Source organism: Ischnura elegans, chromosome 6 (genome assembly GCF_921293095.1).
Source record: "Ischnura elegans chromosome 6, ioIscEleg1.1, whole genome shotgun sequence".
NCBI lineage: Eukaryota > Metazoa > Arthropoda > Insecta > Odonata > Coenagrionidae > Ischnura > Ischnura elegans.
This window is the reverse complement of record NC_060251.1, coordinates 50126479-50140667: the sequence shown is the minus strand read 5'-3', so window position 1 is coordinate 50140667 and position 14189 is coordinate 50126479. Positions and strand designations below refer to the sequence as shown.

At 39.7% G+C, this 14189-nt stretch overlaps 1 protein-coding gene across 4 annotated transcripts in view; it reads left to right on the top strand.

The window, feature by feature from the left end:
• LOC124160631 (regulating synaptic membrane exocytosis protein 2) overlaps positions 1-14189 on the top strand; it is a 512636-nt gene that overhangs the window by 74182 nt on the left and 424265 nt on the right. The gene's annotated exons all lie outside the window — the stretch shown is intronic.

Below are 14189 nucleotides of genomic sequence, written 5' to 3'. Positions count from 1 at the left end.
CCCTGAAGTAAGGTATATGCACATAACCGAGAAATAACCACGTCAGCAGAGTCAAAAATTAACCCTCAGCATGTGAATCGAAATTAACCAAAAATGAAATCACATAGTTCGGTCGGAGTGAATATACATCGGGATTAACTTCGTCACGAGGTTTAATAGGTTTGACTTGCAGTTGTTTTGATTCTTTCTCCGTTTAGAACTTGTGTTTAGTTTTTCCATCCGTAGTCTATTACGCTTCTGCATTTTACTCTCTATACTTAGCGAAAATTTTGAAAGAGTGTTGTCAAATTGCTTGAATTCACTTATGCATTAAATCGAAACTGGAAGCTTATGCGTGGTGGAATGGCTCCATATTAGCAATCTAAAACACATCGTGACTTCCACAATTTATTTTCAAAAATGTAGAAGGCTAATATAACTTATGCATCTTAATTGTTATCTCTAGTGGCAACGCGTAAACGTCATCCTTAGGGGTCTACGAGCTGCATATACACCTGCGATGTGTTGTAACTAGCTGTAGCATGTGTAAACCAGTGGATACATACATTAAAAATGTTTTTCTCTTTGACAATAAACTTCCAATTACGAAAGCCTGAAGCCATTAAACTTCAACCATTGAAATTTTAATGGTTTCAACTTTAGTTTTGACTGGTGCCCCTTTACTTCAGGCAAACTGTATATTCACTTCCAACCCGCAACCTCACAACTTCACCATCGTCCGAAATATTGGCTATCTACGACGCTTTGAAGAAATTTGTTGACACCGCCGCGCCGTGCTGCTATTTGGGACTAAAGATATGCGCTTGGCTAACTGGTAGCTTACTTGAGCAATTGAGAGCAGATGTCTTTCAGTGTGTCCCACAAAATATCATTTCAGAACCGCACTATTTGCACGCGCATAGGCCCAATGGAAGTAGTTATACGAAGAAGTCAGCCGCTCCACTAATAGGTATCACATTCTTACCCAATAATTCAACCCGGAAGGTGGAAGGGCTAGGTGAGGGTAGAGCTTACCCCAGACCTAACCTCAGACGAATAAAATTTTCGCACTGTATTGTTTGAGGGTAGCTCTGCTCCCTCTCAGTTTCCCCGTAATTAGAGGTGCTTTCAAAAGGTTTTTATTCGGAATTTAAACCCAAGACCTTTTAGTCAGAAGCCTTACGTTCCTACTGAGCTATGACACTCCTCTTTATAACTTTATTATTATTAAAGTATTCTACCAGTTACGGTAGTGTTTGTGTATTATTTGCGAATTATTCTAGCAATCTCCTCTCCCAATATGTTCTTCCCTCTCTATATTTACAATAATCTCTTCTCCGTTTCATTTAGTCTACAAAGTCTATTATTTTTCTTCTTTGTCTTCTCCTCTTACCATGCATTCATCCCTTTAGCACAGTTTTGAACATTCCCAACCCGCTCAGTACTCGGTCCATCCAAATCCGTATCTCATCCAGATGCTTTCTCTCCTCGCCTAACTTGCCTAGCTCTTCGCCTTTTCTCTTCCATCCGCCCACTTCGTAGTATGAATAAAAATATTGTTTTTTATACGGTTATTCAGGTTACGTAACAAATGAGTCGATTTCAAGACACTAACGACTGATAAATAGCTGTGATTGACATGGAAATATAAACATTTAAGCTATATAATAAAACTTTAAAATCCGCCTGGTCAGGTAAAGTGCTACAATCAGAGGACTCCAGGATAATTTAAACCGAGACCAGGGCTTAATGCTTAGATTAATATGGAGACCATTAATTTCAAAATATAGACCCCTTCAGAAACTGTACTATGTTTCCCCGATTGCGGTAATATTCACTTTTTTATCCTTTGGAACTTTAGGGCGTTATTTTCGCTTAGTCTTACAATCCTTGGAGTTCCTTACTGTTGCCATCCATTTGTGGGCTATTTTGACTTTCTATTCGTCGACAATATTAATTCTCGATTTTTCGGTTGACTTCTGTCCCCTCATGACCTTCCCCCTGTAACGACAACAATTGAACAATGTTACACTCGTCACACTCTGAAGAAGCCTCCAGCACGAGAGGGGAAACGTTGGTAAAAGTCACATTTAAACGTGAAATTGATTTTACGAAAAAAAGGAGCTACTTGTAATCGATGGTCCGAGAAAGTTTCAATCATTTTCTAAATAAAATAAATTAAATTTTTTCATGTCTACGGTTGGATGCCGAACAACCTCCTCCACACCCCAAATTGGGATGGCTTGCGGGGTAAAATGTAGATTCGGATCTTTATTCCCGAATGTAACACGATGTCCGCTCGCCAATTCGTGTGGGGATAATCCAGTCCGCCCCATCCCTCATGTCCGGACCCCCTCTTCTCTCCGATATCACCCCCTGCAGACGACCCTCCCCCTTACCTCCTCCACAGTCCTCGCCAGACGCCAACTCTATCGCATCACATTCCAACTAAGAACTCACCCCCCCCTCCCACATATAAGCCCCGCCTTTGACCCCAACTCTCCCTCACACCCCCTAGATCTAACGCGGGTTACGTAATAATCATGCCTGATGTCCCTCAACCAGTCCCTCAGGGTGATTGCACTTATACGGTTCGCGCCTCTCCCGAATTATTTATATAAATACAAAAATCCCGAGTGTATTCGTGCGCGTGGCGACTGTGGTTAGTAGAGCCGAAAACTTTCGCCTCGCATGTCCCGTGGTTCGTGTGAGAGTCTTGATTCTGTCGTCTGGCGTCTAACAAGCCTTTCTCTCCCGCGTTCGACCCCACCAGTGAGAGTTCGCCGCATCGCTGCATAATCGTTGAGTCTACCTACCTTGTTCGGCTGTTTTCTCTTCGATATCAGTTCGCTTCGAGTGGATTTTACGCGACGGATAATCGGCCGAAGCATCTTCTCCTGAGGTATGACTAAGTGATAGTGATACTCGATTGAGTTACTGCCATGTTGAAAGTTTCAACACGCGCCTGTGTCCTTGCCCTGTGTTTTCTTGAGGTTCGTCTCATCGTATCTCGGGTCCTGACGCTTCGTACTGTGGTAATGTGCTCTTCGTTATCTTGTGGAACTTTGAGACGATATTGTTGCTTACAATTACAATCCTAGGAATTCTTTGCCGTAGTCCTCCTTTTTTCATCTTCGCGTGCCAGTTTCTAAACTTTCTTATCGTTTTTACCCTTATTTTGACTTTATATCCGTCGACAATATTAACTTTCGTTTTCTCCATTGACTTCTGTCACCTCATGACCGTTTCGAAATTATTCATAAGATTCATAGGAATTTTCCGCTTAAATTAATAGCCCATGTCTTGTTTTTTGTATACTACGATATTATCAAATGTATCGAGTTTCGCCAAGTTTTATTGCAAGTAGATGCATGCTCGCAGTATCTCAGTGCAATTTATTATACTTCTGGGTAAAACGAAACGCGGAAAATATTGCTATAAATTACTAATTGAACACTATCAATAATTCCCACCATATCGTGATGCACACCATAGATTTTTGGCGTTTCACACGTTAACCGTGATCTTATTGCATTTATGACTTAAGGCTTTTTTTAAATTAGGGTCCTATTTTATTGCTTGGTGGATTAATCTATTTCTTTCCGCCGCACGTTGGCACTTGTCGCCTGAAAGCCGTTTACAACAACGGAGTGGGAAGACCCCACACCTACCCGATACCCGCGCTCTACCGTAATTCTCAAGTCGTATAGAGTAAACCATAGTCAAGAATCAATTAATTGATAATAATTAATTCAAATATTGAGAATTAATAGAACGCTTTACTCTCATCGTCGCGCTATGAACATTTTTGAAAATCGATCAGTACTTCCGACGTAAATTGATTCTATGGGACCTCATCTATGTAGTCGCCTTGATTACGTGCGTCGGATCTTATCAGGGGGATCGGAATGTTTAATCCAGGGATGGCAAATGACACGAAAATCAAAACCAGTAAAATTTCAATAGTTTCGTTCCCGAGAGTGAAATAAAGAAAGGAAACGAAATGGATTAAAATCCGGGGAGCTTAACTCAGGGTCGAAACGAAATCGGAGTCAAAACTACTTCGTGTCGAAACTAAACTAAAACTCTGGAACGAAACGAAACAGAGATAATGTTTCGCACCGAAGGGACCGCGTGCTTCACCTTCGAACAGTTTAGTTTCGACCCACACACCGAGTACAAAGTATGATTGAATGAAGTGTTCGGCCTACCGCCATTAGATGCATGGGGCACTATTTTTACCACTAACAGGAGAACGGTGAACGAAAACTGACCATTCGATTTTTAAGCTCAATGTTTTAACCTCTCTACTCGCATTTCAAACGCAATGGGTCGAAACTATTCCCTCCTATCCCCCTCCACTCAACTTCTGGGATCGAAACTTAACGATGAGCAGCGGTTTTTCGATTAATTTAGTTTCGTTCCCGGGAGCAAAGTTTCGTCCCGGGTCGAAACTGAACTCCTTGGTGACTTTAATTACCTGCGGGAACGAAACTTAACCCAGGCGTCGTATTTTCGTTTCACTCCGGATCGAAACGAAACACTTTCGTTTCATTTCACTTGCCATCCCTGGTTTTATCATCGCTACGTAGCCGAGTAAGTCGGGTGAGCAGGTTTGTAGGGGGGGCGGCGGGCTGAGGCTCCTCCGTTGGCCGCATCGCGCGTCTGCCGGTGTGACTGGCTCGAGTTTGGACACGCGGGGTTCCGCTGCCCCCGCCACCATTCGATCAATATGCCCTCACCTGCTCATCCCCTCACTCTCGACCACCACGCGCACAAACACGCACGCACGCACTTCACATCACCACACACCCACTCACACCCACGAAAGTATCCGAGATAAATGGGGTCTTAACAGGTCAACCGCTCGTGTTTCCTCTTTTTTTCGCGACACACTTCTTGTTTTCAATTCTCGCTCGTAATTCGCAGGTATTCAGGCCTATTTACACGGTGGACGAATATTACAAAAGAGGATACCGAAGTGTCTGCCTCTAAATGTGTTGTACCCCCTCGCGTACTTAAATGGGTTGACAGAAGTCGCCACTCGCGTCGATGACGAACAAAGAGATCCGATTTTCAGGGAGAAATAAGGTATAATTAGGGGTGTCAACAAAAGTTTTGCATTCAATATGATGTGATTTATCAATCATAACTCTTCCATTCTATTCCTCGCATTCAAAAGAGCATACTGCAAATTATTACCAACAGAAATGGATCGCATTGCACTCGTAACCACTCAGCGAATATTTTTGGAGCCCGATAAAAATGTGACCGAAGTGGCAACGGAAATCAGCCTTCCATTGGAAGGAATTGGACCCCCTCTATGCCTCGGGCCTTCCTTGACACGGTGCATTAGGTCGTATTAATATTGAAATATTTCTGTGTGAGTTTCCGCAAAGAATTTAACTGTAGGCAGTGATTCTTCCGGGTTTCCTACCACGTTTATCCATTTTTATGGACAATTGATTTTTTTCGACAACGCCTTGTTTATTGAACGAAGAAGGCTGCTACTACCCAAGGGTGATCAGGGAGGCAATTGATATCGCAAAAAAACATCGAGAAACTTCAACCGCGAGGATGGTTACCCCATCGCCAGCGCGTGGAACGGGTCTTCAAAGATTTCGACCAATCGGAGCACACATTCAGAAAGAAAGGCGCCAAACAGGGTGTATGTATAGAAGACCGAATTCTGCATCGGCACTTCAGTGGACTAGAGGAAGCCAACTGGAACGTTGGCGAAACGTTGTCCAGAAAAATGGACAAACGCGTCGGAAAACCAAGGAAAAACACTTCCGTACTGTTTATATGTATGAATGCGAAAATGCAACGGTTAATCAATCAAATTATGCAAATACATGAACTGAAAATAGATCTTGTTTTAACTCGATTAATGCATTCGTGCATGTTCCGTTTTGGTCCACAACAATCGTTCATGCAAACAGAAATTGTCTCGTACCTGTTAAAAATTTTTACTATTTTTTTATTTTATGTTTTTCTCAAACTACCGAATAGAGCTAATATCGGCCATTTTATATCGGGGTATTCAACAAATTTAACAATTGAACGTACACGAGAAACCATACCCTGAATAGGGAAAGCCTACCCAGGCGGGACTGGATTACGCGACCTCCTGTTAGGAAGGCGAGGACTTTACCCCGCTGCCACCGAGGCCGTCAATATATCGTGGAAACAGGCCTTCATGGGGTAAACCTTTGTCAACATAAGCCTGCATCTCGGAAATAATGCGGAGGTCAGTGAATATACCTCGGGATTCCCACCGGGTTAGGTACTCCATTTCTGCCGACGCGACGTCTTGATGAAATACTTTATCATCGTCTTCAAGGCTGGTTGATCAAAAATCATTATTGACCCGCCACCTGCATCCAAGTTTTATCTCTGGTGCACGAGATTGGCTTCAGTATGGGAGAAAGTCATGCCACGCTTTTATTGTGCCCTTTTGGAATTTAACTCTTTTTGGATTGAGGAGTAGTGATACCTTTATCATTTGCTAGGCCATCTGTCTTGTCTGTTTCATCGTCCAGGATTGTAGACCCAGTATAACTTTTAATGCGGTGGTCTGTGAATGTACCTCGGGATTCCCACCGGATTAGGCACTCATTTCTGCCGACGTTTTGATGAAATACTTTTTCATCGTCTTCAAGGCTGGTTGATGACGATGACCGACGATTCAACCAGTCCTGAAGACGATGAATAGCTATGTCATCGAAACTTCGTCAGAAATAGTGTACCTAACCCCGTGGGGAGCCCAAGAGAAATTCACACCCACCATTCCCCGGGAAAGCATCAAATTTTTAATCCAGTAGACCCTCGATTTACAATATTAACCCGTTCCGAAGGGTCGGTCTTTCTGGATCTATCAGTTACTTTCCTCTTTTCCCTTGTTTCTATTTTTTTCTGTGGGACTTTGGTACAACAAATAGCCATCATGAATTAAGTGGAAGCAATTAAATGCTGAGACGATTAATTACTCTTTGTACGAATACCAGTTTTCTTCGATCAGAATTCTGTACGGAAATATGTTAAACCAACAGCTATCCCACATAAGGCGAGAAAAATATTTAAATAACATATTTTTTGTTTAACCATGATTTTCCAAACTGTTCAAATGCACTTGGTAGGGATTTGGGATGAAACATTTTTGTGGTTACATTTTTAGCTACGACAGCTTACACTTGGCACATTTTTCATGCGAATAGATGTAACTTGAATTAAAGTACCTATTCAAAGGGAAAATTTACAGCTATAGCTTTGAAGATGTGCAGAGAAAGTGATTTGTTTTAAAATTTCCTGAATGGAGTTTTGCTGTTTCGAATTTTTCGACTTCAAATGAATAAGATAAATAGAATACGAAATTTAGATGAATGTATGTAAATGCAGTACATTCTGGTTAATAAGGGCATATCTAGTCGGTACAAGTTGTTGCAATTGAACGACTGCCTCGTTTATCCGATGCAACGCCAAAAAATGCCTATATGAATTGTTTGACATGTACTAATGAAGACCGGTACCTAAAGTCCAAATTTTTAACTAATATAATACATTTTAATTAATGTCTAACTATGAAAAATATAAATGTTAAAAAATATTCGTTTAGTGAATTTTAATTGAAGATGATTAGATTGAAGCTTTCATTGCACAAAGATACAGTTTCCTTGAAAATGGCTTTATGTGCCGAAACCTGCATCGGTAGAAATAAAAAGGTATGGAAATAGGCAAGCATTTCTATATTCAATTTTCATTGGACGTTCAATTATGTCGTGAGCTGCAAAAAGAGTGAAATGAAGGGGGACAGTTACACAATATTAGTTCAATTGCGGAGATGAATGCATGAAATTGAATCTTAGTGATAAAAAATTGCTAATATTCGCGTAAGTATTGGGGGCTTACCGCCGATACGGAGCCTGTTTGAACAGCTTTCCGTCCCAATTAGTCGGAGGAAGCTAGAGGTTATTGGGTTTTGTACTTGAAAATTATTCCATTAAGCGGATGTCCAGGCATCATGTGGCCCAATATATCGGAATATACCATATTAAATCATTCACTCAGATCCGAATCCGCGATCCAACGAAAGAATACGGAGATTGAAAGGACAGATGAGACGAAAATAATGTTATACCATCAGCCATTTCGTCATACGTTAAGTAATTCACACAAGAGTTGCCGCAAACTTTTCATGACTTGGTGACATCATTAGATTTGCGATTTATTTTCTCGTTCAGGGAGAATCGCTCCTTGCGCGAAGGAATCAATCGCATGTGTTAGCAACAATGAACCGCGGTGTGAACAATGAATACATAGTGTGAATGAGAATACAACAATGAAAAAAAACAATCAATTTCTATTTTCATTTAAGCATTTTCATTTTGTTGGAATTTATTGCGTTGGAAACTTTTTTTTTAATTTTGCCTAGGATATATATGTTTGAAAATCATGCTCCGTTAAGGAGACACTCGACGGATTACATCGGCTTCTCATTCCGGAAAGAAAACAATGTTGCTAGAGTAGGTAACCCGGTCCTCCTAGCCATCCATCCCTATCGATGTGTACTCCTGTCCTTCTACCGCTTTCGTATTCCTCTGCCCTCGTGCGTAGGCGATCCCCGGTTTGGGAAAGAGTGCATCTTGGCCCTCCTTTTCCGAGATACCCGGATCTCCTTGCCTGGAGCGTGGGCGGCGGCCACGGGGTTCGCGTGGGCGGGGCTGGATTCTGCGGTGAAGAGGGGAGGTAAGGATTCAATGGAGGGGTGTATGGCAGGGGCTGATAGCGGGGAAAGGTTGAATCCTTAGTGATTCGAGAGCCAATTAGAGGAGAATTCAAGTATTTACCATGATTTATGTGGTATCATAAGGGTATGGGTTTTATCTTGTAGCTTAAGTTTTGGATTTCAAATTTAGTCGAAACTTGAAGATTTTACGTGGTGAAAGGGCTCCATATTATCAGTAACAGACACTTTGTTACTTCCACAATATATAAAAAACCTTCAAAACAAGGATGAGGGAGCATGCTAGAAGAACAAGGATGATTCGTCAGCCTTCGCACTTGGAAATGGGGCACCAAAACAGTTTCTATCTAGGAATACTCTATTTTACAGGGAAAGGGAAGAGGATGGATGTCTTATAATTCGGGAGATTGCAACAAATGGAAACCTTGTGAACGACGTAACATTTCCCAATCCATCCCTCCTATTACTCATCACCCTCCCAAAACCCCCATCCTCACAACCCGAATAACAAAATTAGTTTTTCATCCCGTCCCTTCCAGGAATTAACAATCCCAGTTCTGAACCACCCCTTCCATTAAAAACCCTAGCATGTGTACCATACCTAAACCTTCCCACCATATTTTTTTTGTATGTTATGTACTTGATAATGGTGTATTAGCCGAAACCGGTCGGAATCAAAAAAATATCCCGTGGAAGTAACAAATTGTCTGTTATTGCTAATTTTGGATTTCTTTGAAGAGGGCATAGATTCAAATCCCAGAGGTGGTGACGTAGGTTTTCCTAGACCATAGACTTTTCTTATTGGCTTTCAGAAAACCAGTCATTCAAATTATACGTGTGCGATGTGGTTTCATTGGGTTATAAAGAAAACTTTTTTCCTCAACGTACATAGGCAGCAGCCTGGATATTTTCCATTAGTCCATATTGTTGTATTAGTTTAATTGTCTGATGATAGGAACGATGATGCGGACAGTATCGAAACCGGAATGTAATTAAACGTCTCTCTGAAAAATTGCGTCTGTTTCATAAAGATGTTATAATTACACTAATGAAACCTGAATACAAACCCTATATTCCTGAAATGACCCACTTGTGGGATGATTGAATGGGTGTGGTTGCTAGCGTTTTACTTGTCATTGGGACCACCCAGATCCAGATTCGACAGCTTTTAAAGGTTATTTCTGGAGGGTGACCGATCCTAATCAGCTTGGGCGATTTGTAAATCCAACTCACAACACCTTTACTTAAATCTTTTGTATAGACTAACGATATTTCAGAAGAATTATCCTGATAATTGATTATCTCAATTTTACCCACCGTTCGGTGGGTTTTATGGTAGAATATTATTTCTTCCAATTTATAGGGCTGGGTTCTAAGGCCGGTAGAAATTTTACTCGAGGATGACCAATCCTTATTGGCTCTATTTTGAAAGAAATGAGTGGAAACAGAAATCACTCGATCCCTATCGTCAATGAAGCCAATATCGGATGGATTTCCTGACTAGTTGAACTTGAGTCATATTTTTCCGACTCAACGCTGCCTTAGCAAGTTAAATAGGGTCATTTTTCAATTGGATTCAAATTTGAGTAAGATTCATTTGATTCGCCTGCCAATTATTTATAATATGGGTCCAGTTTCGAATATACGCGAATGATATTTCAATCGTTTGTCTCCAATGGTAATATCCGGATTTGAATGTTGTATAATGTAGAATGGAAAATATTGCAGGAAGTATACATGAGGGAACCTTTGATTATTTAAAAAATAGATTCTTTGATAAAATACCAAATTTTTATGAAGTTTAAATTCAAAATTAGACGAATCTCATCCTTTTAAAGGAGATTTTTAAAAATATTCGAGGTACTAGCGTCAAAATTAGCCATTTTTGGGCTCCAAAATTTTGTGGAAATACAAAATAGGGTATTTATTGTTTGCGGGCGGTTCGATTGCTCAGATTGCGTCAGATTTTCTTTCCAAAGGTAACATATGTGCCTTATTACTCTTTTAAAAATCATCCCCCGCAAATGTCAGAAGAGTATAGTTGCTGCTATGTTGAGTATTACTCCTCCTATTATTTCACATTAAAAGTGCTATAATTAATCTTCAATACTTTGCTCATGACTAGAAAAAGCTTTGATCGAATTTGCAGACATTTGTTAAGTAGACGCTTAACTCCCTCATGACTGATTATATTTTTTGGTGACGTAAAGAAGGATAAGGACAGCCCCAATTGAGTATCATAGGGAAGGTTATTAAGGTTTAAAAAAGAAGGAAAACACGTCATTTAGAAAAGGCTAGTAGATAGGAGAGCGGATTACTGCTTCAGACCAATCTTACGATTGTAGACTTTTGAGTATGATTACTCGTTAAAAATTTACGCCTCAATATTTTAATTTTCAGGGAATATAGAGCAAATATTTGTCAATAGTTACTTGAAAATAAATTTAGAAAAGTATTAGTGAGAAAATACCTGTGTAAAATATTCTAATTTCATCGAAAAAGATATTATTTTAGGAACAGTCACGTGCTGAAAGAGTCTATTTTATGCAACATGAAAAGTTCAATATAATAAAATAAGTTTAATACCAATTACTTGTCATCAAATTAGATTAACAGTTGGGCGGTAAATATTGCCAGTTAAAAAGGAAATTTTGTTCCTGAAAGATATTTTGCCTTAAAAAGAAATTTTGATATCGTATTTCAGCCAACGTTGTATGTTACCGAAGAGATGGATATTAGTTTTCTTAGAATTTGAGCTATTCGCTAATTCAAAATTCTATTCCATGGCCATATCAGTAAGGGAATTTTATATAATCCATTAATAAAATATTGGGGAAAAATGCACCTTCTTAGATTGAGGTATAGTAACATTATCAATTTCGATTGAAATAGATTTGGCTGAATGTCTCTTGGGCAGCTATTGAATCGGGCGAGTTTGACTCGTATCTTGCCAATCCTGAATATCTAAAGACCTCTTGTAGGGATGATGTCAAGCGCCTCGTGTGAAGGAAAAGTAGCAAAATCACGGATCAGAAACGAAAGTATGGAGGAAGTACGTAGAGTGGGCCATCGTGACGCAATTAGTCCTGGTGACGCATTAGTTTGGTTCTTATCTGGTGAGAGTGAGCCGCGTAATCCCGGATCTTTTTATGGTTAGCTGTCCTTTGATGCAGCCCTCGACTGGGTGAGCTATAAATAGTATGTTTAATTTTGATAGGCGGTAGAAATCAAGCAGTGTTACCGAATTTGTTCATTTAAGTACGCTGTATGCAGTGCAGAGAAGAAAAAGACTCATCGTGGAGTCGGCTGTGGATACAGATACTTTTGAAAGAAAACCTTTTACAAATTTCGAGATCATTGATGATATACGTAGGATTCGAGACGGAATGAAAATTTGGGGGTCTTGCTGGTGACATATTTTGTATGTTTTTATCAAGAAGAACCCTTTTTTATGGAGAATTCGGCGTTTAATCAATATACCTCGGTTTGCCAAAGTATTGAATTTGGTGCTGCAAATATTTTATTGTAATTGAAGAATTTTACATAGCCTCTAAGGGAAAGGCATTGATCGCCAGATGGAAATTAAAATTTGCCACGAAACGTTACGCGAGCAATAATCGACTTTAAAATTTCTTATATCTAGAGAAATATTTTGAATTCCAAACGTGTGCGTACCGCGGAGATTTTTTTCGAAACATTTAAGGTTCAATACCTCAAAATGGGATTTTCTTGCGACTTCTGCTGCTACGTCGTTCTTCATCTGAGCTAAAGATGATGCATTTGCAAACCTAAGCTTGGTTAGATAGCTCTACTTTAGCTCCCTTATCAATTCTCCTATCAGCTGGTCCTTTTTTACGGACATTATTATTCTGTTTTAATTCCTTTACACTTAATTGCATGTGTGTCATCTGATGCCTTCCTCTGACGCTCATACCTTCCAGCGATTATTATTATCAGGCCATAGTATTTTATGATGTGGCCGATAAAGCTGTCTCATATTCTTCTCAAGATTTTCAGATCGAATATTACAAAAGAGGACCCTTAAGTGTGCCACTAAATTTGTTGTCAACTATCTCGCATTAAAATGGGTTTACAAAAGTCGCCACTCGCGTCACTGATGGACAAATTGATCCGAGTTTCACGGGGAAATCTATATATATATAAAAGAAAGTCGAAAATCGTGTTAGTTAGAACACTTATAACTCGAGAACGGCCGCACCGATTTCAATGAGATTTGGTTCTTTGGATTCGTCTCAGGCGGGGTTAACATATAGGCCATTAAAAAAAGGATAATTTCACAAAAAAAATTCATCTCTTTCTAACAATATGTTTTTAGGAGTTAGCAACGCAACAGCAATTGATAAGTCGGTCAAAACTACCAATTAAATTATTTGTTTTGTTTTTACCCATTTAATAACTGAACTTCGTAACAATATAATATTTTAATTACTAAATATATTCAAAATATTGAAATTGCATTTAAAATATTTAATTCTAGCTAATTTTAAGCCCAGCTCGAGTTGACTCTTCACTACCGTGTTTGTAAACAAATCTCCAAGCAATTGTTGACAAAAGGTAATGTCCGTGTTCCTGTCGAGGAATCGAGCAGTTTGATTACACTTTCTCCGAATATTTGCAATTTTTTTTGGAAGGTGAGCTCATCAACAAAGAGTTCCAGAATATGATTGATCACCACAAAAATCAAAAATGATTGATTGAGTGAGCAATTTCGACGGCCTAGAACGAAGATGTGGATCACTCAAACTAGGTAAATCAGGATCAAATAATTGGTACTCTGCATGAATTCAAATCTTTTAACTGAGTAATAAACGAAGACGAAGTCACCAACCATCTAACTGAATATATAAAGTCCTTGGACGTACCTTCCTTACCACGGCACGATTAACAGCTAAAGGAAGGCTCTGTGTTCATGATATTTCGAAACCTAAACTCACCATAGCTATCCAACGGAACGCGTTTGGTTATTTAAAAAATTGATAATGAATGTGACTCACGCGACTTTACTCAAAGGAAAACTCAAAGATGAGGAAGTTCTCATTCCTCATCTTTCCATGATCCCAACATATATGCCCTTTTGAGCTTAAATGTATTCAATTTCCAAGTAGTGTTGCATTCGCGATAACGATTAACAAATCGCATGGTCAGTCTTTCAGTTTTAGTGATGTTTGTGCTCATGTGCTAATGAAAACCCATGATTTTCTCATGGTAAATTAAACCTGCTATGTTTACGAGTCGGTAAACCATCCGCTGTATTTCTTCCTTCGCTTCAAGGGCGCAGCTAATACTACGGGTCTTTAGGGTATGGAAAACTCGCTAAGGTAAGCGAGAGGTGTGGGGGCCCTCCCCCAGACATTTTTTCAAGATAAATGGTTCAAAATAGCGGATTTTGCGGCTGTGTGAATAGTTAAATATGTTTTGTTTGTTACCTATCCGTCCCCCTAATATT